Raw genomic sequence first — 22,171 nt, forward strand, 5'->3', positions numbered from 1 at the left:
GGGGGGAGAGAGATGAGGAAAAAACTTTGAACCATATTTTTAACAGAAAACTAGGACAAAATAAACCCAGTGTATTAAAACTAGGGTTGCACGATATTGCCAAAATGTGATATTGCGATATCGATTATGAATATTGCGATATCGATATTAATTTTGATATTTTTAAACATATGTACAATTACAAAAATTATGGGAAAACAAATCAAAATAGATTCATAACAAATAAAACACGAGGTTTATTTCAACTGATGGTCATATTGGGCTGGTCCAGCATGAATAAATTAAATAACCACCATGTCTACAGAACAAGACATGTTTTACTGGTTGGACAGTATAAAATATATAAATAAAGAGACCAGGACACAACTTTTCTTTCTCTTCTCTGATTCGTTCCGTTTTGTTGTCTCTATCTATTTCTTCACTTACACTGTCACTCTGTCCAAACATGCACACACGTGGTACGCTCCATAGGGTTTGTCACGTAGTGGCCCCGTGCGCTGACGTGCACTAACATGTGCACGTGGCACGGTAACTGGCCAATGAAATGATGATCATTACAGCGTTTCAAGCGGGCTCTAAATCAAACCCAGCTAAGCCACACAGCCAACGGACGGGACGCAGCGCTCCACAAAATAAACTAAATATTGCATACTTATCGCGACACTTTTGATATAATATTGCGCAATGTGATATTGCGATAACGATACTGAGTCGATATATCATGCACCCCTAATTAAAACACAACACTTCTATTTGGCCATTTCTGTCCTTAACAATGTCCACGACTCTGTTTTTAAAGCCTTTTTAACATGACCGTTAACATGAGTGTTTCCAAAAAGATGACGCGGCCCACCTAAAGGCTTATTTTGTGGCAATGTTTGAGAATATGCACTCAAAACATTCCATAAGAGTGAAGCCCCACTTAGTTTGAAGCGTTTCTGGCATTAAATGGTGTCAGTGAGTCACTTAGACCAAGTGCAGGACAAGTGCATCTGTCTGGTGCTTCAGACATAAAGGACATTATATGTCACTGCACTTACTACCAGCCTCTTGCATTTAGATCGTATGTGAACTTTGACTACCTTCATTAACTTTGAAATAATTAGTGTTTCACATAAGCAGTTAAACCGCCCCACCCACCAGCAGTCGGCAATCAACCTGTGGCAGGATTGTCTATCTGTGGCAGCCTGTTGGAAGGATTTTAAGACAACATGAAATCCCATCTACCACCTTGATGCCTTGTTTACTGAAGAGCTCTGCACATCGGGAAACGGACAAACGGGAGCTTAAGAGTGTGGCCGTCGGGGGGGAGGGAGGGAAAGAGATAGCGTTGACAAGGCAACGGGAGCTCATTATCTCGTCGTCTATGCTGGTCCACGGCGCGCCATTGATGGGTGCCAGAGGAGAGTTTGGAGCAGACAGATGGGGTCGCACCCTACGTTTCACACAAACGACGATTGAGCAGGAATAACACGTCCGTGGAAATTACATGTCGGCGCTGTAATCCAGGATTACCTGTCTGCCTTGCTCTCCTTTTGCGGTGCGTCTGCATGTCGCATGTTCCATATCAGACGAGATAACAAACGGTGGCTCAGCCTCAACTGCTGCGGGACTGTGTTAGATCTGTATTGTCAAGATACAAAATGTGTGCAGAGGGCGGCTGGCTTTCTCACTCTCCCTCTGCTGACCGGTTTTTGACAGGATGTGTGACGCGGGGACAGGTGAGACTGAGGCAGTTCAGGTAGAGGAGGAGGATGTGTTGCTGTAGGTCGTGCGGTCAAGATACCAGATTACTGCTGGTATCTGATTTTGTCTGGGACAGTGATCCCATCAGCTGTACTAAAGAATCCAAACCAAATCTGCTGCAGTTAGCATCTTTCATTGACGTAAAGAAGGCGTAAACCGGCAGAGCCACAATAACAAATGCCACGTCTGTTTTGTATAAAGCGCATTTTAATATTACAGCATGTATCAACAGTTGCCTTTCTGCTTAAGGTTTGAGGAACATGTACATCCCTAAACACCTCTGAAAGCAAAGGATAAGCGAAGGTCCTAGACTAGTAGCCTAAAGCTCACTACATTTTATTACAGAGACCCCTTTGGTGCGTAATGCACCAGCTATCCAATCGAAGACCTTCTGAATGGGAAGAGTTAAACTTTTAAATAACTATTTAATCAGGCAGTCATACTGGGTTCTCTTTTTCCAGAGAGAAATGAAAACAAAGAGAAACATTTTAAAGTGAGCATCACAAAACTACACATCCACTTTACAAGAAATAATGACCACAGTTTAACAAAGTTATGAATTTAAACTGTTCCAATACAATAAAAGGTTGTAGTTGTTGAACTTTACTGTTGCTGGATTTCCTTTTTAGTTTTGACTGAGCTACGGCGTCAGCCCCAGAAAACAACCAAGCTGACTATCTTGCTTTCTTTTTGTTGTTGCAACTCGTTGTTTTCCATCGAACACTGGTTGTGCCATGGCAGCAGTCTCTGCTAATTGGTGTATGTTGTAGTCCACTTTGTTGTATTCAAACTTGAGTAGTGAAATGTTTTGTAATGTGCAAGTTTCGTCGCTCAAGATCCATTTCGGTACCCTTTTTTCACATGATCCTATATAAAAATGTAATGTCATGTAGGTTTTTGCAGTTCACACTGATTAGAAAACAAGTAGGATCTGACTAGGACAAACTTCAGAATTGGACACTTTTCAGCCTCAGCGAGGGTGCGAGCCAAAGAGATCTACATCAGCAGCTCTGTGGATGAGGACGGTCCTCAGAGATTGCCTTGGACTGCAGCCACTGGTCAGATTACAGCCACAGGAGTCTAGGGAAGAAAAACCTCCAACGAACAGCCCTGACTCGCGCCTTTTGTTCAATCCCCATCCTTAAAGTTTTATTCTAGAGTGCGACGACTTATTTCCTGAGAGTGTGCGAGCTGTTTACATTTCCGTCTCTCTGCAGCGAATCTTCCTTTGCACGATGTTTTCTGTTGCCGGTGTTTACCGAGGGAACTGAGTGGGAGAAAGGGATTTAGTGTTGTTCACGATTTGCATGAATTTGGTTGGGAGCACTGTGGCAGCCTGCCTGTGGCAGAATTTTTAGTTGGCACAAATAAGTCCTATAGCTCAGAGAGCAGGCGCAGATCGGACATGTTGGATTCTTTTTAAAGAAGGCTCCAAAGAATGTCCCAGTATTTTCTCCAAGGGCACATGAAGTCTCGCAGAACTTGATGTTCATGCCGAGTTGAACAATACAATAACACTGCGATTACATAAACCGTTAGTTAAATTTAATCGAAGCAAAATGTGTAAAGGTTGACCTTGTAACTTTAAGACCCACAGAGAAAGTATGACATGTTGCTGCCATTTGTTGAAAGTCTTTGTAAATGGTCCTATACAGCACAGGTGCATATTTTATTTTATATCTCCATTTCTTTTTCATGCACATTTTTTGTGTTGTAATTCTTTAAAAGTCGTGCATCAGAGTTCTTTACATTTTAACAAACGACCATTCATGGAACAGTAACAACATCCCAGACAGCACTGCAACCAAGAAATGAATTCAGTAGCAGTGTAAAGTATGTAGGTTTCAAAGGCAGGGACAAAAGCACACACAAGGCATAACTGTTTTTATTTATGGTGCCTTTCCAAGTATTGTCTGAAAAATGCAGACTTTTGAGTTAACTTTAATGCTCTATGTAAGGTTTGCTGAGTGTGCAAACACACATAAGACTAGTCTTTTACTACGGGCAGGACAGCTTCTCCAGGACCATTTGCTCTTTCAGTGCCTTGCTCAAAGGGCTGTACACGGTTATTTTTGGGACAGTGGAGGGGCCCTTCTTGAGTTCACCATTGGGAACAGCATGGTGAAAAGGTTTATTACAAAGTTTTGACTTCACACAATGTTAATTAGGGAAGAGATCTTCAAGAGCCCCGTAAGGTCCAATGAAACTGACCACGTGTGAAACTGATTGAGCGCTCTGCTTCTGTGTTTAGCATACAAAGAAGTCTTGATGTCAACAAATTGAAGGGCTAAATGTTTCCTCTCTGTCAACATATAGGGCCTATACCGATGCCACATTTCGCTTCATTGCTATTTCTTTGTCCGCTCACATGAAGTTCACTTGACATTTTCCAATTTAGCTGTCAAATTTACTGGGAAGACGGAGAGAAGGAAAACAACATGCCAATGAAACGCATACACAGATACAACACATTGTATTCTGTTTGGCCAATAACGTCTAAGAGACTCACTAAGGCAAATCAAATATTAAAAGACATTCATACATCCAAATTGATCATTGAAATTGCGTCACAGTAGGAGGGAGACAATTGCTGTAATTGTGAAGAGGGTGGGTGACAAGATGTAAGAAGAATGGCAGTCTATGTCTTACTCTCACACACACAAATATTCTGTATATAAAAGCCCAGAGAAATGTATGTGTTCCTGCAGAGGAAGGTATTTGTATCCCTGTGTTTGCATAAATATATGAGTTGGGATGTTTATAGCAGAGTGAGTTTGGGGGGAAAAAGGCGCCTTTCAGTATAATGTGCTCTTTAATAAAGACACAGGTTGGAAGATTGGGATTGTCAGTGCTTGTGGCATGCAGCCTCTGCAGGTGATCTATGAGCGCGCTGCTAGGCTATTACATTATGGGCCCCAGTCCTATTCAGTGAGGGTGATAAGAGCAGCCCACCTCTATTGAAACACTGCAGGTACAAGCGTTTTGTTTTAGTGGAATATCACTGCTTTTGGATAAAGGAATTAAGTATGAGGAGAATCTAATCATGTTGTCTGCTCTGCAGCTGTAGCTCATCTATGAGGTTAGCGTTTGTGCTTTTGTCCTTCAGAGTTTGCAGAGCATGTTCAAGGGGAGATGGCTTGGAATTGTTTGCGTCTTCATTGAATTTCAAATTTTGGATCTCTCTTTTATTGTGTAAACAATATTATGCATCAGTTAGACTTGCATGAAGCAACAAAACCACAAGTACGCTTTTTTTTTATTTTTTTAACCTCTTCAGGACTGCCTCCATATATTCTAGGACAGATCTCACCAGAACAATTTCTCCTTCAGTTCAAAACCATACCTCTGGAAGAAAAGGTGCATGTCTGCAATTTCCTTCCACTCTGTGTGGCTTTGGACCTGGCCTCGTGTTGGCAGAGAGGCGAGAGGCCAGCACAGCGAGGCCAGGGTTCACGCCGCAGAGCGCCGCAGCCGAAAGGCCAGTTGTCAACCGCCGGCGGAGGGAAAAACAATGGGGCATCAGCCAGAGCGGTTTGCAAAAAGGACGAGTCAGGGTCGCTTTCAATTAGCACAGCATCTAGTCACTGCAGTGAGAGGAGGAGGCAGGAGGCAGCCTTGGGCTTAGGGAAGGAGAAAGGAAAGAAAGCAGGTACAGACCAAGACAGACAGAACTAAAGGCAGAGAGACGATCTCGGTCAACAAACAGTCATAAGTATAACGGGATCTTGCATTTAGTCTTTATTGTAAATTCAGCATGGACTGATTATGGTCTTTATTTGTGGTTGGTACATGTCTTGCAGTGACAACAGCGTTCAGGAAGTTCATATATTACAACAAGCCAAACCTTACAGTATCGACCACAAACAAAGTCCAGCAAGTACTGGGTCACAGGGTGCATGTGTGAGTCTGATTGTGATTATCTGGCATTACCTTCAATTGGGTATAAGTCTTTACTTAAATTAATGATGTCAGATTTGGGAACCTGTTGCCAAATCCAAAGTATTAACTCACTGAAAACTGAGGTGGATGATATATTTAGTTGATCAAACCTGCTTTATTTCAAAAGTATCATAAGAACTGGGTTTTGTTTGTTTGTCTTGGGATTTTCAGGATTTTAGTTTCTTATCGCAGTCCTTAAGGCATCTAAAGGCCAACGGCAACTCTTGGCAGTTTCTGAATGCTGGCTGTGTTGGCTTTATTGCCCTTTGGGATGATGTGCCAACAGAGTCCAGTGTTGGCAGTCCAACCAAGCTCCATCTTTAGACATTTGCTGCTAAAGCGGTAGAGTGAAGCAGCGAGCAGCTTTGTCAGATATGAGGGACTGACTCAGAACTGCCTCCCAACAGGGGAGTTGGGAGGCACTTCATCCTGACAGCCCCTCAAGAACTCATTTGTGACAAAGAAAAAGCGTAAAGACTCATCTCACTGTCCAAGATACTGATAAAGACCAGTCTCCTTACGACTCAGGACACTAGATGAGTGGTTCAAAAAGCAGGCGCCACTGTATGTTGGCGAAGCCCATCATTGGCGCTCCACCTCCCATTTCTGATGACGACATTATGCAAGAGCTGTGAGATGGATGTGGACGAGTTTCTTTGTATTTTTTGCATTTGGGCCAATTTTGTGTCTCTGACAGGCTTCTCAGAAATCATTTGTTTCCAGAAGTGGAAAACGGCACAGTTATTGTTCTAAACGTACCAATGCACGCTGAGACTGGTTTTCCCCCGAGGTTGGCCAGAGTCAACAGCGCAGGATACGACTCGCAATGGTCTGACGATGTAGAGGCAGGCTGAGACAAATAATGCAGCTCCATATTTGGAAGGCATTATCACCCCAGAAGTGTGAGGCTATTTAAGTTGAGTGTGGGTGTATGTAATGAGTGTGGCCATACCAATGTGCCAATTAGTCTGGTACTCAGAAACTAATACACGCGTGCCTGCCTCTCCACTTGTTGGGAATGAAGACATGATTTAGAAAAAATAATTGCAGCGGTGATGTTGATACAGGGCTTGAATGAATGTGATGTCTAAGCCTAATGCCGGAGTTAATAAAGTATTTGGTGTTTCATTTTGATATGAGGATGGAAATGTTCCAAAAGAACGTTTTGACCAAGAGACACTTTTACTGTTTACGGTTATTCAAACCAAGGATAATTGAAATTAAGTAGAACAACTTCCCACAGACTGCCAGTTAAGTCCTAATCAATTCTGCAATAAATGTCCTCAAACAAAACTGCATCACATTTATCATGTCGGAGGTTATACAATGACACTAAGTGGCCAGTAATTGATTTTTAATTACAGGCAAGTATCAGTCTGGAATCCGGACACACTCATTTTAGTCCAAACTGAGTTACAACAATAATTAGTGTCTTAGACATTTGAGATTGAACAAAAAAAAATATTTGCCGATTCTTTCAGCAGCTTCACATTGAGTTTGCCCCTCAGACTCAAATATGTATGCCACAGCTTTGATGTGTGTTTTTATTAGTTTTATCTCCAAAGGACAACTGGGAGATTAAGTGGAACTCAATCTCCCCACACCTCTGCACCCTTTAGCAAATGGCTGTGTTCAGCAACACTATCATTACACACATTACATGAAAACTGGAGAGTAGTGGGCCTTGTCATGTCATGTTTTCCAGATAGTGATAGCTAACAAGACACAAATGTGCGAATGGGAGGGGGACATTGTCTCAAATGAAAACGGCAAATAACAACATTGTCTTCTTCAGTTAGCAGTGTGGTCAGTGCAGCTGAGTTGTTTTCTTTTGTACGCAGGTGCATTGTAGAGATAGGCCTGCAGAGAATTGAGCAATTTACTAGACATTTTTAGAGTAATAGTCAGTGGGTTGCACTTTGATTGAATTCTTGTTTATTGCACGGGGCTATTCTTTCCTGAGTTGTACATCTCAGAGGAGAGGAGATGAGTGATTCCTAATCTGAAAAGTCCTTTTTTTTTGGTGGATATTTTTCAGCCGGCCAGGCTCCTCTCCCCTTACACTTGTCAGGCCCCCAGTCTATTACATTCTCCTCCTTTTCTAAAAGACTGCAATTAATCTAATTAGTAATCAATCATCCGTTAGGCCTCCCGGCTCCACTGTGCTAATGGGGGATATGACAGGCCTGGACCTTGCATTATTAATACCTCCATTCCTGGAGCCCAGGGCCCCCCTGATGCCCGTGGCCAGGGGCCATTGATCACTACCACAACCCAGTGAGCACTGCAAGGCCTATAGGGAAATATCCAGAGTAGTGGGAGTGGAGATGGGAAATGTGTTGTGTCAGTCTGTGTGGGATGAATCTGTTTAGGGGGCTTTAGGCTTATTTTGGTAAGGGAAGGATTTTGCCAAATTTGCTTGGGGGAGGTTGAATATCCTAAAAGTGTGATGCTGCCTTGGTGGTGCATGCGGTCTGCAGGGAAGCTCATGTTTGAAGGAGATGAGGGATCGTACGAGTGGCATTAATAAGAATGTGCTCCGAAAAGCTCATTTGGTTAATGGGGCTCACCTCAAAACAATTATGGCGGGGTAAGGGGGCCTCTCTGGGGGACTATTTCTAGAAAATTAGATTAGAAATTATAGGACGCCACTAACACTGGGGCACAATAATGGCAGTGTGGCAATGAAACAATCACGGCAACATTATCCTTCATCTCCCATGCGTTATATGAGCACCAAATATAATAGCCTCAGCAGCTGAAGTTACAGTGCCTGATAACAATCCCACCAGCTGATCTCATTCGCTACAATCGATTTTGGAACCTACTCTGTGCAGGCTTGGGGGAAAAAAACAGCTGAACAAAACAACAAAACCTCGTCTGCCTCATGGTTAACTGTTACCTTCCACACACAGGGCCATCCTGTGTCCTCTTTAACTGAATGTGCTAACTCTAATTTATATAACCTTTGTGCCAGCGGCTGTTAATCACGTGGGTTATCCATGTTGTTTTTGAGGACATGCTGTTATGACTTTGGTGCTCATGCAGGGCTGGGCAACAATTTAACCAATCAACTTTCTGTGGAATTCTGTGATTGATGATTTCAAGCAACAAAACAATATGAGAAAAGGGCATTTCACCAGTTTTAAGAAAACCCAACCTTTATTCACGTCTGTGTTGTTTTTCCGACAACAGCAGTGACCAAGTGCTAGCTAGTTTGTGTCTTTTAGCTCATAGCTTTAGCGGCAGACTGTTGTTTGTCCCGCTGTTGGAATCCTCTACAATACAGTCACACTTTTACACCCGTTTAGCTGTCAGCATTTTAACCGTGTTTAATCCAGCTACTAGCTAACATCAACGTTACCTGCTGTAACCAAGTGTAACGTTAGTGTTAACTAATGTGACATGCAGCGATGCATTTGTTGCCTCTAACGTCTGTTTCGGAGCATCAGAGAGCAGCGAAATGAGGCACCGAAATCAGTGTTGCTGTTCCGTCCGGTAGATACCGGGCACTGGTGCCATATTAGCACCGGATTGTTCACACTGTTCATGTGAACAGAAAATTGTGTTGCCTGTATCTTTTCACGGCAACCTCCATACCTGAAATGAAGCTTTTAATCTTTAAATCTTCATAGTACTTCATCGCCATAGAAACCCTCCCGACACACTTTTTTACTGCTTTTCTGACGTTTTTAGCACTTCGTCTATGTAAAATGTATTACTATGAAGCTAAATGTATTTTAATCTATTTCCTTCTTTTAAGCCCTTTTAAACATGTAAGATGTCCTTGTGTATTAGTGTATTGTATATAGAAAGGCGTCTGCCAAATAAAATTTATTATTTTTATTATTATTATTATAGAGATTTATCAGCCTACTTTAAGTAACAGCGACAGTAAACATTTATTTCACACTATTATTATGGTTAAACTTTGCAATTGATCGGCGGTTCACATGCATTCCGAACCGTGAGTGTTGATCCGTACCAGTCCGTACGGACCACGGATCAACTATGGTCCCCAACACCACTAGTTTTCTATATGGATGCACTAATTTATCGGCAGAACATTGGTATTGGCCCAATTACATTCCAAGGATAATATATTAATATGCATTGCTTTGCAATGGCTTTTACTTTTGCATTTAATTTATGTTTAACAAAATGTTATTTTGTTGTTATGTAGCCTGAGTACAGAACTATTATTGTCATTGAGTAGCTAGGTAACAGTTGTATAGCAGGCTAAAAGGGCTTTTGAAGCAGTTATTTTTCATGTGAGAAAAGGATATATTATAGGTTGTTTCATACAGGTTGTTTAATAAATTGTTGAATTAGTGCATATTCAAAGATGGTGTAATGAACAGATTTTTTTTGAAACAGTTTAGTTGTTTTTTATAATAAAGATTCCTTTGTTTCCCTGTCACAAAAGGAGAAACAACAGCAAACATCGGTATCGACTATTGGCCAAATTATTTTCGGCCAAGAATTTCATAATCTTGCCTCCCTAATTTTGTACACATTAATCATCAACTATTTGACGATTGATTGATTGATCTGTAACTGAATCGCTTCATTTTGGGCTGTTGGTTGGATAAAACAAGCATTTCAAATATGTCACCTGGGGCTTTGGGAAACTAATTTATTATAATTTTCTGACATTTTTACAGACCAAACTGTATGGATTAATCGAAAATAATCTTCAGGTAATCAATATGGAAGAAAAAAAAAATTCCTTTGTTGCAGCCCCACATGTACAGACAGATGGCAACTTAAGGAAAACCTAAATAAATGAGTAGAGTACTACAAATTCAGATGTTTCCATATAAGGCACAAGAGGTCATTGATTGGCTTGATCAGCATGAAAGGAATCATCATCCCTCCAGCAGAGTTCAGAGACTGTAGAATCTAAGGCACAGCACATTTAAAGCTCTTCTTGACTACTTGGGGGCCATCCACACGGAAATGCTTTTTGGTGTAAACACACGTTTTGCATCATTTTGGCTGATCGTCCAAACGAATCCTGTAAACGCACTGCCTGAAGACGCACTTTTTTGAAACCTGGTCCCAGGGTGAAAAAATTCGAAAACGTTGGATGGATCCGTTTGGACACAAATATTCTTGAAACGATGCCAGGGAAGACGGAGGGGGGAAAAAATGCCTAAGACACACTTGTATTTTGCTTACATTTTTCACCCATCTGTAGCTGTCTCCTTTGGAAAAAAAAAAAAACATTCCTATTAAGGTCAAAATCAGTATCACATTCTTATCACCCAGCCCTATTGATGGTGATGATGTTTGACAAGAGAAGCAGCTGCGGCCTGTCCACAATGTGACTGATGTGTGGGAAGGTGGAAGTAAGTGGTCAGAAGTTGCGTGTAATGGGGTTTAGTCATCTTTTAAATACAATTTCAGATCACTCTCATCACTACACCAGGCCACTCCCCATGACTAAGACCTGGTGTCATTTGGTACGGCGGTCATAACCTTTCCACTAACCAGCCACGCATTCTGACTATAGCACTGCCGTCTTTACACCACACAGGTTAAGTCACCATCAGCAAGCATGCCAGGGCTGTCACACCGCTCTGCTTAATTTGCAGAAGACTGGGATTGTTAAGTATTTACAGGCCTTCAGTGGCTTTATGAAGCTGCGATGGAAGTCAGCGGTGGTGTTGAGCTCACGGCAGCTGCAGTCAGCTGCCTCATTCAGGAGGGATTGAGAAAGCAATGCAGCTCATCTGCTGCGCGCTGTGCGGGTGAGTCAGGGAGCTGGGCATGCTTTATCCATGGCTGAGGATATATGGAATCACTCTACGGTAACATACCCCCCCATAGGTGTATGTGTGTGGGTGAAGAAATCTGTGTAGGAGGTAAGCTTAGTTACAGAACATCCATGGGCCACTGGCCATTAGTCACCACTGGTCATCAGAGACCACCTTTGTGCGTGTTTGGGGGTTGCAGAACTTGCAAGAATCGATTTGCAGGAAGTTCATCATTCATGAATTGTCTTCAGTGTTGATTGTGTTTTTTTTCTGTGGGGAGGCTGGGTAAATGATGACGGTATACAGCGAGGTGAGCTAATGAGTGTAAACCCCAGCTGTGCTGCATGAATGAGTCTCCTGAGAGCAGAAACGAGCTTCAGGCTAATGAAAGTTCGGAATAGAAATATTTTTTGGTGGGGGAAAAAGGATACCAGCAAACATGATGAATGATGAGAAGTCACCTGGAAAAAAAACAAAACATGGATGATGCTGGGGTCACCCAAGATAACTGTAAATGAAGTTGTAGGTTTGCCTGCACACTGATACCTGGCTATGAAGCTTTTCATATGCTTTCTTTTTTGAGCATTGCTTCCTAAGGTACACGAGTCCTGGTACTCACACAATATTACCTCCATATTGTCAATTATTAAAACAGATTTTGCATTTGGTCTCTAACAAAGAGTGTGGGTGGAGGTTTGGACAGAACTGAATAATCAACTCATTACTGTATTTGCTTTAAGAATATAGACTTGGACGCACACTTTTATATATTTGTATATGTTTTAGCATAAGTTCACTTAAAGGAGACCTATTAGGCTCATTCTCAGGTTCATAGCTACATGCCATAATGTTCCAAAAACACATTTTTCTCATGCTGTCTGTCTGAATATACCTGTATTCGCCAAGGAAAAACCCATTTAAGCAAATCTTGTAGTCTTCCAGAAGCACAAAACTCCTTGGCCCTTTTCCTATCGTCGCCATGTTTGGGCCTGTAACATCTGGCTCTATTTATGGCCTCTCTGCTTGTGTTAGCTGTGATGTTATGACAGCAGAGTTACTGAGAAGATTACACTAAGAGGAGATGGAGCCCCTCTCCATGGGGGCTCTGAGGGTCAGCGTCCCCGTTTTAAGCAAAAGAGACAAACCCCCTGAGGTTTTTCAGCAGTGTGTTTGCAGTGCAGCTGTTTCTCGTGTTGTTGTCCATTCTCATGGTTTTTTTCTTCTTGTGTTTGCTCTCACAGGAAGTTTGTTGAAGACCTGAAGACTTTCCTAGAGGTAGAACCTCAAAAGGGGGTTTCAACCCCTGACGCCCCACTAACCGCCCCATCTTCAAAACCCCGCTTTCAAAGACCCCGCCCTGCTGAGGTCACTTCCTGAGAGAAGTGCGAGGGGCTAAAGACTAGTGGATCGTTGGACGTGACAAAACCTCTCTGTAAGTTCAATTATATTTCCTGTTTTTTTGTTTGGTGTTTTTGCATTGCACCAATTTTAGCTATTTTGAGCTTTGACCTTATTGTGGTTTTGGGGAAAGCAAAAACACTAGCCTTCTCAATCAAGGATCAATACAGTATCTCAGAATACTACCAGTGTTCGTCTGATAGAGACCATGCAACTCCAGCAATGTCCCAGACTGTATATATTTCCCAATAAAAAAAGAAAAACGCACAATACTGTGGGTTGTTAAGATGAATGCAGGAAATAATGACATATTTATGTGCTGTAAAACCAAGTTTACATCCTGTGAGGCTCAGATTGGCCCACAGTAACGGAGAGAGAACTGTCTGCCACTGTCTGTTAATGGCCCTTCGTTATTACACCCATACCTGATTGTATAAGCCAGTGCAGGTCATGATTTTCAAGTGTTTTTCCGAAGTGGCACAAAGACTCTCGAGAGCTTTCAGTCACAGCGCTGCCTCACACACCCAAGTAGACAAATAGATACGTAGACATACTTTCTGCAACACAAACGCATAGTTTTTCTGGGGCTAGCATTGTCCCCATGAGCTCTTATTTGCAGCGATTTGACAGTGCGAATGTTCACGTCGGGGCTATCTCTTTCAAAGCGGCACTATTGTACTGTGATCTCTTTTTTTGGCCGGCCGTGCATATGTGCGACACAGGGCCATTGTAGAGTATTGTGCGTCAGTCAAAGTGAATAGAGTCCCACCACTTTAGCATCGCTCTCTGCTGACAGCAGGGAAACAATACGTGACGGTTTGGTTAGAAGGTTGAGGATATTAGAACGAGGTGTTGAACTGAATCGCTGGCATCACGGTGGCACGAGGGCCCCGATGCGGACAGCCATTTTCTGCCTGTCATTACTGATGACACAAAGACGTATCAAAGGGGGTGAAATGGGACAGAACAGCAGTCAATGCGGGTGCACAGGCGTGAAACATGATCAGACCGCCGAGTTGAATAGAGGTATTATCGTGCCAAAAATGTGAGAGAGGGAGAGACGGAGGCAGACAGAGACTGAGTGGCATTGCTTTCATAGCTTGTCACCCACTCACTTGACAATACTAGCACTGTGTTCTTCCCACCATAAGTGAAATTGTACTGAATTTTGAACCATAAGTTTGCTGCATGTTTTGGATGTATGAACATTTGTTCATGGCCCACATTCTTAACATGAAAAAAAACAAAAAAGATATTTGCATACCAAACGAAAACATCAGGAAGCTCTTGGTAAACCCTGCCCTCTGTCTTCATTTGCACACATTTACAAGCCAATGTACTGAATTAAACTCTCATAACTGCATGATGTGATTGATAGCCACTTACAAGTAATTTTTTTGTAAGTTTTATGAAGTGTTTTTTTTTTTTTTTTTTTAACAACACATTAACACTGTTCTACACCCCACCACCTGTTGGCACGGACCTAGTTTTGGCACCTGTGTTTTCAGCTACCAAATTAAGGAAACATTTCTCCAAGTCAGGGCTACACTGAGAATGCAGCTGTGTGTTTGTTTTATTATTTTCATTTTTTTTATTATTAATACTTTTGATATTTCAGCCTTTTGCATTAAAAGCTCACACAGGAAAGATTTGGCAGAGAGAGGAGACGTGACAAAGGTCCCGGTCTAGATTTAAATCCAGGGTGTTACAGGTATGTAGTTTGTATCTGAGCCAGCTGGGTCACCAGGACGCCCCCTGTGTATATTTCTTGTCTTTGCCCTCCGATAAACTCCAATTGACCCCTCTCACTGTTGGCCCCGAGGGCTGCGGTCTTTGTCAGTACCCTTATTCTCTCCTTCTTTCCTTCCTCCTGGTCCTCCCGGAGTTGTGCTCCCGCTCAATGTTAAATGAGGGCAAGGCCACACTTGGATGTGCTGTTACAAATTGGCACAGAGGAGGCAGATGGTGATGGGGAGGAGACTGGTTGTCATGCCATTTGCTGCAGCGACAGGAATTGATCTCCGTGCCGCAGAGCAACCACACATGCTCCACTTGTGTAATCTTGATTTTGGTTACCCCATATGCACACACAGATACACACACCGCAGCAAACTCTGACACACATACCACCCTACACCAGCCTTCCGTCCCCATTAGTATCAATGATGTGTGCAGCGGAGGCGCTTGCTAACTGTCACAGGCTCTCTGCTTGGAGGGGCCAAGGGATGCTGAGGGATTTTGACAGAGAGACAGAGCTCAGACTAATGGTAGGCTGGTGGGACTCTGGGAGCCGTGACACACAGCCTACTATAGAGACGCATACCATCACTGATGTACTGTACATGTCAGCAGGCTGCGCATGTACCGTAAGCAGGCTGTTCAATTCACAGAGCTGTTGTCTTGCCAATGTTTACCCATGAGACTTTGCTACAGCTTGACTAAAATCCCCATGGGTGTTTTTCATTGCAACATGACTTCTGGTAAGATCGTAGTTTGTCTGACAGGACTGGCATCGCTCATTAGGCTGTTTCCCAGGGAGGGGAAAATGTTCCCCAATTGGGTTTTCTTTACAGCTGGGTTGAGCAGGGATTAAAAAGATACATCCATCTTTGCTTAAATCATGTGGGGCTGTAACAGGAAACAGTAGCTTGGCTCACAGGAGTTGACAAACTTTCTAAAAGGGCAACAAACAGAAAGTGCTTCACTCGCTAATGTTGGATCTCTTGAGCCTTTGCCAGAAAGATTCACTGGGCAGGTTGATAAATGTGAGCTTGCTGAGATTTGTCCTAATGCGGGAACACAAAACAGTTTACAAGCTTAGCTCAACAGCAACACCAGCTCAGCAATACGGTGATAATTGGACCTCAATGGATGTCATGGTAATAAGTTTCAGTTTTCTCACATTTAATAAAGTGTATGAAATGGTATGATTAAGTGGGAAAAACTTCACTGAACTGCATTACATTGAATTGTTGACCTGGCGAATAAGCAAGGCATCCCCTCAAGACCTGGATTTTAAATCTGTTGTCAACGAGATAAGATCTAATGTGAATGAATAAGATCAAATCTAGATAAATGAAAATTGTCGATATTGCTATAAAGATGTATGGATATGTAAATTGGAAAACACCCTCATGCCCCCTTCACCATCTCCCAGTTAAATCTGGTCCGACTGCAGTTCAATGAAGACACTGTGCTTCATTTCACAATGCTAACAGTAACACCGTTTAAACTGAAGAGTAGGGATCGACCGATATGTATTTTTTAGTGCCAATACTGATTTTTTTTCATCAGCTTTAGCCGATGACCGATACGGGCTGCCGATTTTCTTGAGCCAATGTTTGGAGCCGATACTGCTTTTGCTCCCTCAATTTACATCGTGAAAATGTAAACCCTGCCACACTGGATTTGTTTTCGGAATCTGCTCTGCCATTTCTTTAAAAATAATAAACAAAAACACAGATCAGTGTCACTTCTGCAATCATCTTACATTCATATCACCCACATTATGTGTGCAATGTGCATCATATGTTAACTGTGCAAGGGTAAAAGGCTTTCATCAACATCTACAACACAGCCTTGATGATGCATTGCTTGCTGACATATTATAAGACAGATATAATCAGGTCATCACAAAATGTCCTTTGTCAACACATTTAAACAATTTAAGAAAACAATAAACCTGAAAAGTAGCCATTGAAATAAAGTGCTTGATTTGTAATTTAAGACTGCCAAGACTCTGCTAGTGGGGGAATGGCAGTGCATGGTCTGCACGTGAACTGCAGCGTCTCCAGCAACACAGAGCTGCCTGTGGACGCCTGTCTGTAAATAATGCCGGGAAAAAACTATCGGCGAAAGCAGCAGCCGCGTATCGGCGTAAAAACGTAAATATTGACCCGATATATCGGCCGGCCAATAAAATCGGTCTATCACTACTTAAGAGTCTCATATTTGAGTCTATCTGGCTTGTATTACTAGTATAAAACCCCTCCTGTTGTTGAATATCTGACATACAAAGTGGTCAAGCTTGCAAAGTTTTGCCAAGACATTTGGTAGCATGTCTTAATGTCTGTTGGCAGCCTCAGTAAAGCAACACAGATGTTGGTGTATTAAAAATGCAACCAACGGGTTTCAAGTTGCCACATCAGTCTTAATGTAATTGCTGTGTTTGTGAATACTGAGCCATGATAGCTTCTGTTTGTAGCTTAACAAATAGCACTCGTAAGTGAACATCACCAACTCTTTTATAGAGTAAGAACAGAGAGCACCAATCTGCCTAGTCGGAGTTAATCATAAAAATACAGGTTGTTAAATTAAAGGGGTATATTAATGGATCCTATTCTCTTTTCATTAAAAACCTGCGTTTGTTCTGTGGGCGGGACGATGGGATAATTGCTGGATTTAGCTCTCCTCACCTGGAACGTGACAGGATAACTTTCCCACGGTTGCTTAATATTCAGTGAACCTGCGAGCCCTAAGCAGGGGATATCGATCAGCAGATGTGATGTATTCCCTGCCTTCCTGGTGGGGATCTGCAGAGTCATCTGTGTGGGAGTTGTGATGCTCCCTTAGCACCTCAGAGAAATCATAAAAGATACATGAAGAAAACCTGAGAAAACGCACAATCAAAATTCTCAAATGGTATGAACCCTTTTCAGCATTTCCTTCTCAAGCTGTGAAAAGAATTTTTTTTTATATTGATCCCCATTTTGCTGGTATTTAACAGTGATCTGATGAGCTTCATAATTACAGAAAGAACCATATCGAATTTTCCTCTGAAACGTGCCTTTCATGCTTCTATTTGGATTTCAAAGAAACTTTCTGCTGACTTTCATGTTCATCAGCGGCTAATTATCCTCACGTGGGAAAGCTGGAGTGATGCAACTTCTTGGGCCTAGTTGAACACGCCAGCGTAGCAAAAAAAAAAGAGAGAAAACTCCCACAGCATGCAATGTTTTATGAGTTGTCCACACGCTATTAGACATCAGACATCAGAGCTGCTGGACAGGAGCCAGTTTGTTACAAGAACACACACAAATGTGATTGCGTGTCCACGCTCGAACACAGACAGCAAGCTGCGAGGAGAAAAACGGCCCTCGCTTTGTGATAACAGCTCTTTCACTGTCAGCACAAAACAATCTGCAGGCCTCGCTCCCCATAACCAGTACTAGTGTTTATATTTGCCACATTCATAGGGAAACAGAGAAGCTCCCAGAACATGGAGTGCAAAAACAAATCTGCAGCTGAGTTTAAATAAATCATCTCCCTGTAATGGGTAAGAAATCCCTCCAAAAGAGAATAACTGCTTCTACAATGTCAGCAAACACGGCTGCAGCCCCTACAGCACAGCACTCAGCCTAAACATCTGTGTCAGGAATAAGATTCAGTTGCTGTTGATGGGTGCTTTACTTTAACCTCAATCCTCCCATCCCTAAACAGTGGCATCCCTGTGCTCCGGTTTGAAACATTTAGTAAACGTGGATAATGAGGGTGGAATCGCTTCAAGTTGAGGTGAAAGTCAGGAAGCCCTCCAAAGCCGACTCCAGGCTGTTTATAATTACAATTTAAATGAGCAAAGGGCCAATCTTTTAATACATTTTTGTCTTAAACAACACGTAAAGGTCACAAAATAGTGAATCTTATTTTAGAGTGGGTCTCAAATTAGGCTTAATTTATGGTAATGTTCTATGCTATTGAATAATGTTTACTTTGAGGGCCAAAACCCAAATTCATTCAATTATAATAAACCTCATATATTTGCTCATTAAAGTTCTGTCAGTTTTACCCTTCAGATAACTCCTGTGCACATTAAAATTGATCTGTTTGGACACTGGGCTGAGATCCAAAATTGCTGCTTGAGATGGAACAGGATCTTTATTTTTTAGCTTTTGGCTGTTTGCACAGCTCGCTGCACGTGCTTGCCAAACTGAAAGAGGCCAAAACGGAGGTGGACACGGATATTCTTTTTGCCACAAATTAGCTTTAGATAAGATTATAAAAACCGTTGTTAAAGGTTATTTGTAACATCACATTAGCCCTTTTTCTACTGTAGTCTAAACCACATGCCTGAACATAATTGCAGGCTACAGGTTCAATTACTATTTACTAGTTTTGTTTGTCTCCAATAGGATTTATTCAGAAACAATTTCAGCGCAACAGTACGGGACAGTCTTACACAGAAATGCACTCCCTTTACCCAAACAGAGAGAAGACTTGTGCTGTGGACAGTATCAGAATGCATTTTACAAGGCAGCAATAGATGTAGCAATCTGAGGCCGAGCTAGTCAAAAGACTTGGAAGGGAGAGGCTCATGCAAGCCTCCAGTGTTTTTAATGACAGAATGTGCTCCGTCATTGAGAAGACTGATTTAAAAGCCCTTTGTGTCATGGTCCAGGCGGGAACAGCATATGGCCAAAGGGCTTAAGCACAGAGAGAAGACATCTGCAATACCAAATCACTGAGACAGAAGCGAGGAAATTAAATCGCAGAGATTAAAGTGAATCTCTTTCAGAGAAAAGCTCATTTGTGAATGCCACCAGTGAGTTGTTATACAGTGAAACGCATTTGTTAAAGAATAGGTTTACAATTTTTCAACAATCCTAAAACAAAATATACACTTTATTCGTCTAACTCAGACTGCTGAAGCTTCATAGTGGCCTCTGAATTTCTTAAGAGCAAGAATAAACGTCTATATACTAGAGGATGGATACCCGAACCGAGCCCATCGGGATCCGACGGTACCGGCCGGGCCGGGCCAGGTTCGGACAGATATTTAGAAATGATGTTCGGAGTCGGGCTCGGGCACGTCAGTGCGATAAGGCATTGAACATTTTATATTTAAAACAGCTTATTATGTAGGTGCGCGCCTGTGTTAACGTGCGCTTGTTGCCCCGTGTGCGCTGATGCGCTCATCTGTTGACATTTCCGAATGCCTTCCTACGGTTGCTTAATAAAAGCGGGCTTTCCACACAAACAAACGTATGTGTCACTAGTATGAGGAAAAAAAACGAGATTTTAACTGTGTCTGGTTCGGGCCGGGCTCGGACAGAAATATCTTAATGCCTGTCGGGCCCGATCCGCACTCTAGTATATACACCCTACAAGGTAACACATCAGCAAGGCAGTAACAGTGTTGTATTATTTTAGTTGTAAATATGTCAGCACCTGCTTCAAGATACCAGTCTTTTAGTGTGCCCCCCGCGGGGCTGTAGACGGTTTACATATGTTTACAGTGTTGTTGTTTTTTAAAGCCTTTCCGTTTCCTTTAATTCTGCTGAAATGGAATCTTGGTCTCTTTTGCATGTCCTTTAAAAACACATTTGTTTTGATTTTGAATCAGGCCACTAAGGAAAAATAAATTCAAGGCACCAAAAATGTTCAACAGTGTACATTGAAGAGAGTAAGTGTTTCTGGGTCTTGGGTGTGCGCTATGATGCTTTGTCAAACACTTTACATAAGCAAACATCAAAACGATAAGTCGTCGTCACATAATCGTCGTCACTCACGGTTTAGCATCAAGGCAAAGTGCTTTTCTTTGCTCTCGTTGGCTTTCGTATGAAACGTTTTTAAGATCAAATTGCAGCTCCACATATACGTTGATTTTGCTCCAGATACAAGTGTTACCTTAAAAGGCATAATGACCAGCATTTAAAACTCCGCTGCTGATAAGTGTCTGTCTTCATGTCAAAAACAAATAAACTTAACAAACCAAGGTACGATATAAATATACAGTGTAAATATGTATTTCTAAACACTAAAGCTTCACAAATTATGCAAATGTATTCCTTTGGTGTAACCTGCAAACCCTATCATTGTCCCTCTGGATACAATACTGATTTCTTTTTAGCTTTTGCTTTAATTAGCATGTACAGATTTCTCCGAAACTTTACAGTTATAGCAGTCCGTTAAATACACCAGAGACTTTCCCCAGAGCTCCAATCTTTCTGACTACCTGTATCTCTGTTTACCTTTCTATTTATTATTCCGCCTTTCCAATCTTTGTAGACTTGCCCGAAAGCTTGTATCTCAGCTTGGCTTTTAAGTTTGTGTGGGTTTTTTTCTTGCTAGATTTTACAGCTCTCAGAATAACCATTGCTGTTCTTTTTGAGGCAAGTGATGGTGTCAATTATTGAAAGCGGATCATTTTTTATACCTCTTATACAGGTTCGTCAGTACCCAGCGCATTCTGCAGTCTTGAACCAAAGGACAACATGATGAAAAATATGCAGCGATTTAGCATCAAGGTCATTGTGGCAGAGCATTTCTCAAGAGGGCTGAAAAGTCATCTGCGGATTGAGCAAATAAGGCCAGGTGGCTGATGAACTCCAGGAATAGTTTGACAAAACCCTATCACCAGTGACAAATTAAAGTGTCAGTGCCCGCCCTACACGGCATCACATTTCCTGTGCTGTTCCGTGATAAGCCCCGCCGCCGATGTGATCCAGCAGCACATGGCTGTCTGAAAAGGCTATGAGGACAGAGGTACAGTAACTGGAGACCCAGGCAGATGCTCATCTGAGTATTGATTGGGCCAGACGTCCAGACGACTGTTACAGCCACTGAGGCAGGCAGACAGGCCTGACGGCTACCTCCTCCTCCATCCTCTCTGCAAATGAAAGGAACCTTTTTGAAAAATGTGACATGACATACTGTCATTTAGCGCCAGCGAATAAAGGAATAGGTTTCCTCTGTACGTCCCTTTGCTATCACACATGTAAACATGCCGTGCCTCCATTGTGTCTGTCAGAGACACAGGCAGCTTAAAAATGTGTTTTCACACAGTGCTTATGTCGCACAGCATGTGTCCTTGTGTTTCTCCTGTAGAGGATTTGTGTCACACTAATGTCCTGGCTGCCACAGCCACAGTTCAGTGGAGAACTGTACACAAAAAAAAATGTCTGGCTGCATAAAAACTTGGCAGAGAGGTTGAAAGGATTGTTGTGGTGTGGGTGTCAGTTCAGTTTAAGGTTAAGATTTATCATTACTGCGACATAGGAAAGTGGTCTGTTGGTCACTGTCTCAAAACAGACAGCTTGATGAATCAGGCATTTAATAAAGTATCTCATTTAACATGCAGGTAAAGTTGGGACTCAATAATTCATTTAAAAAAAAAAAACATGTTGACATTATTTTTGACTACAAAAAGCTATGACTAAATGTGATTTCAGTTGGCCTTTCAGAAACATTGTGCCCGCTTATCACCCCATGAAAGTGCTGTTTACACTTCTGTCTACATCAGCATGTATACATCATACATGTATAGCATGTATAATACTTACAATATGGCAAACCAGTAGGTGCTGAATTTTGCAAAAGGCAGAGTGATGCAG

At 42.1% G+C, this 22,171-nt stretch overlaps 1 protein-coding gene across 6 annotated transcripts in view; it reads left to right on the forward strand.

The window, feature by feature from the left end:
* sema6cb (semaphorin 6Cb) overlaps positions 1-22,171 on the forward strand; it is a 159,696-nt gene that overhangs the window by 52,986 nt on the left and 84,539 nt on the right. For all 6 annotated transcript variants that reach the window (XM_078252130.1, XM_078252134.1, XM_078252135.1 and 3 more), the window contains one exon: positions 12,686-12,876. The gene's annotated coding sequence lies outside the window, so the exon portion shown is untranslated. The remainder of the gene's footprint in view (positions 1-12,685; positions 12,877-22,171) is intronic.

Source organism: Sander vitreus, chromosome 6, assembly GCF_031162955.1.
Source record: "Sander vitreus isolate 19-12246 chromosome 6, sanVit1, whole genome shotgun sequence".
Taxonomy (NCBI): domain Eukaryota; kingdom Metazoa; phylum Chordata; class Actinopteri; order Perciformes; family Percidae; genus Sander; species Sander vitreus.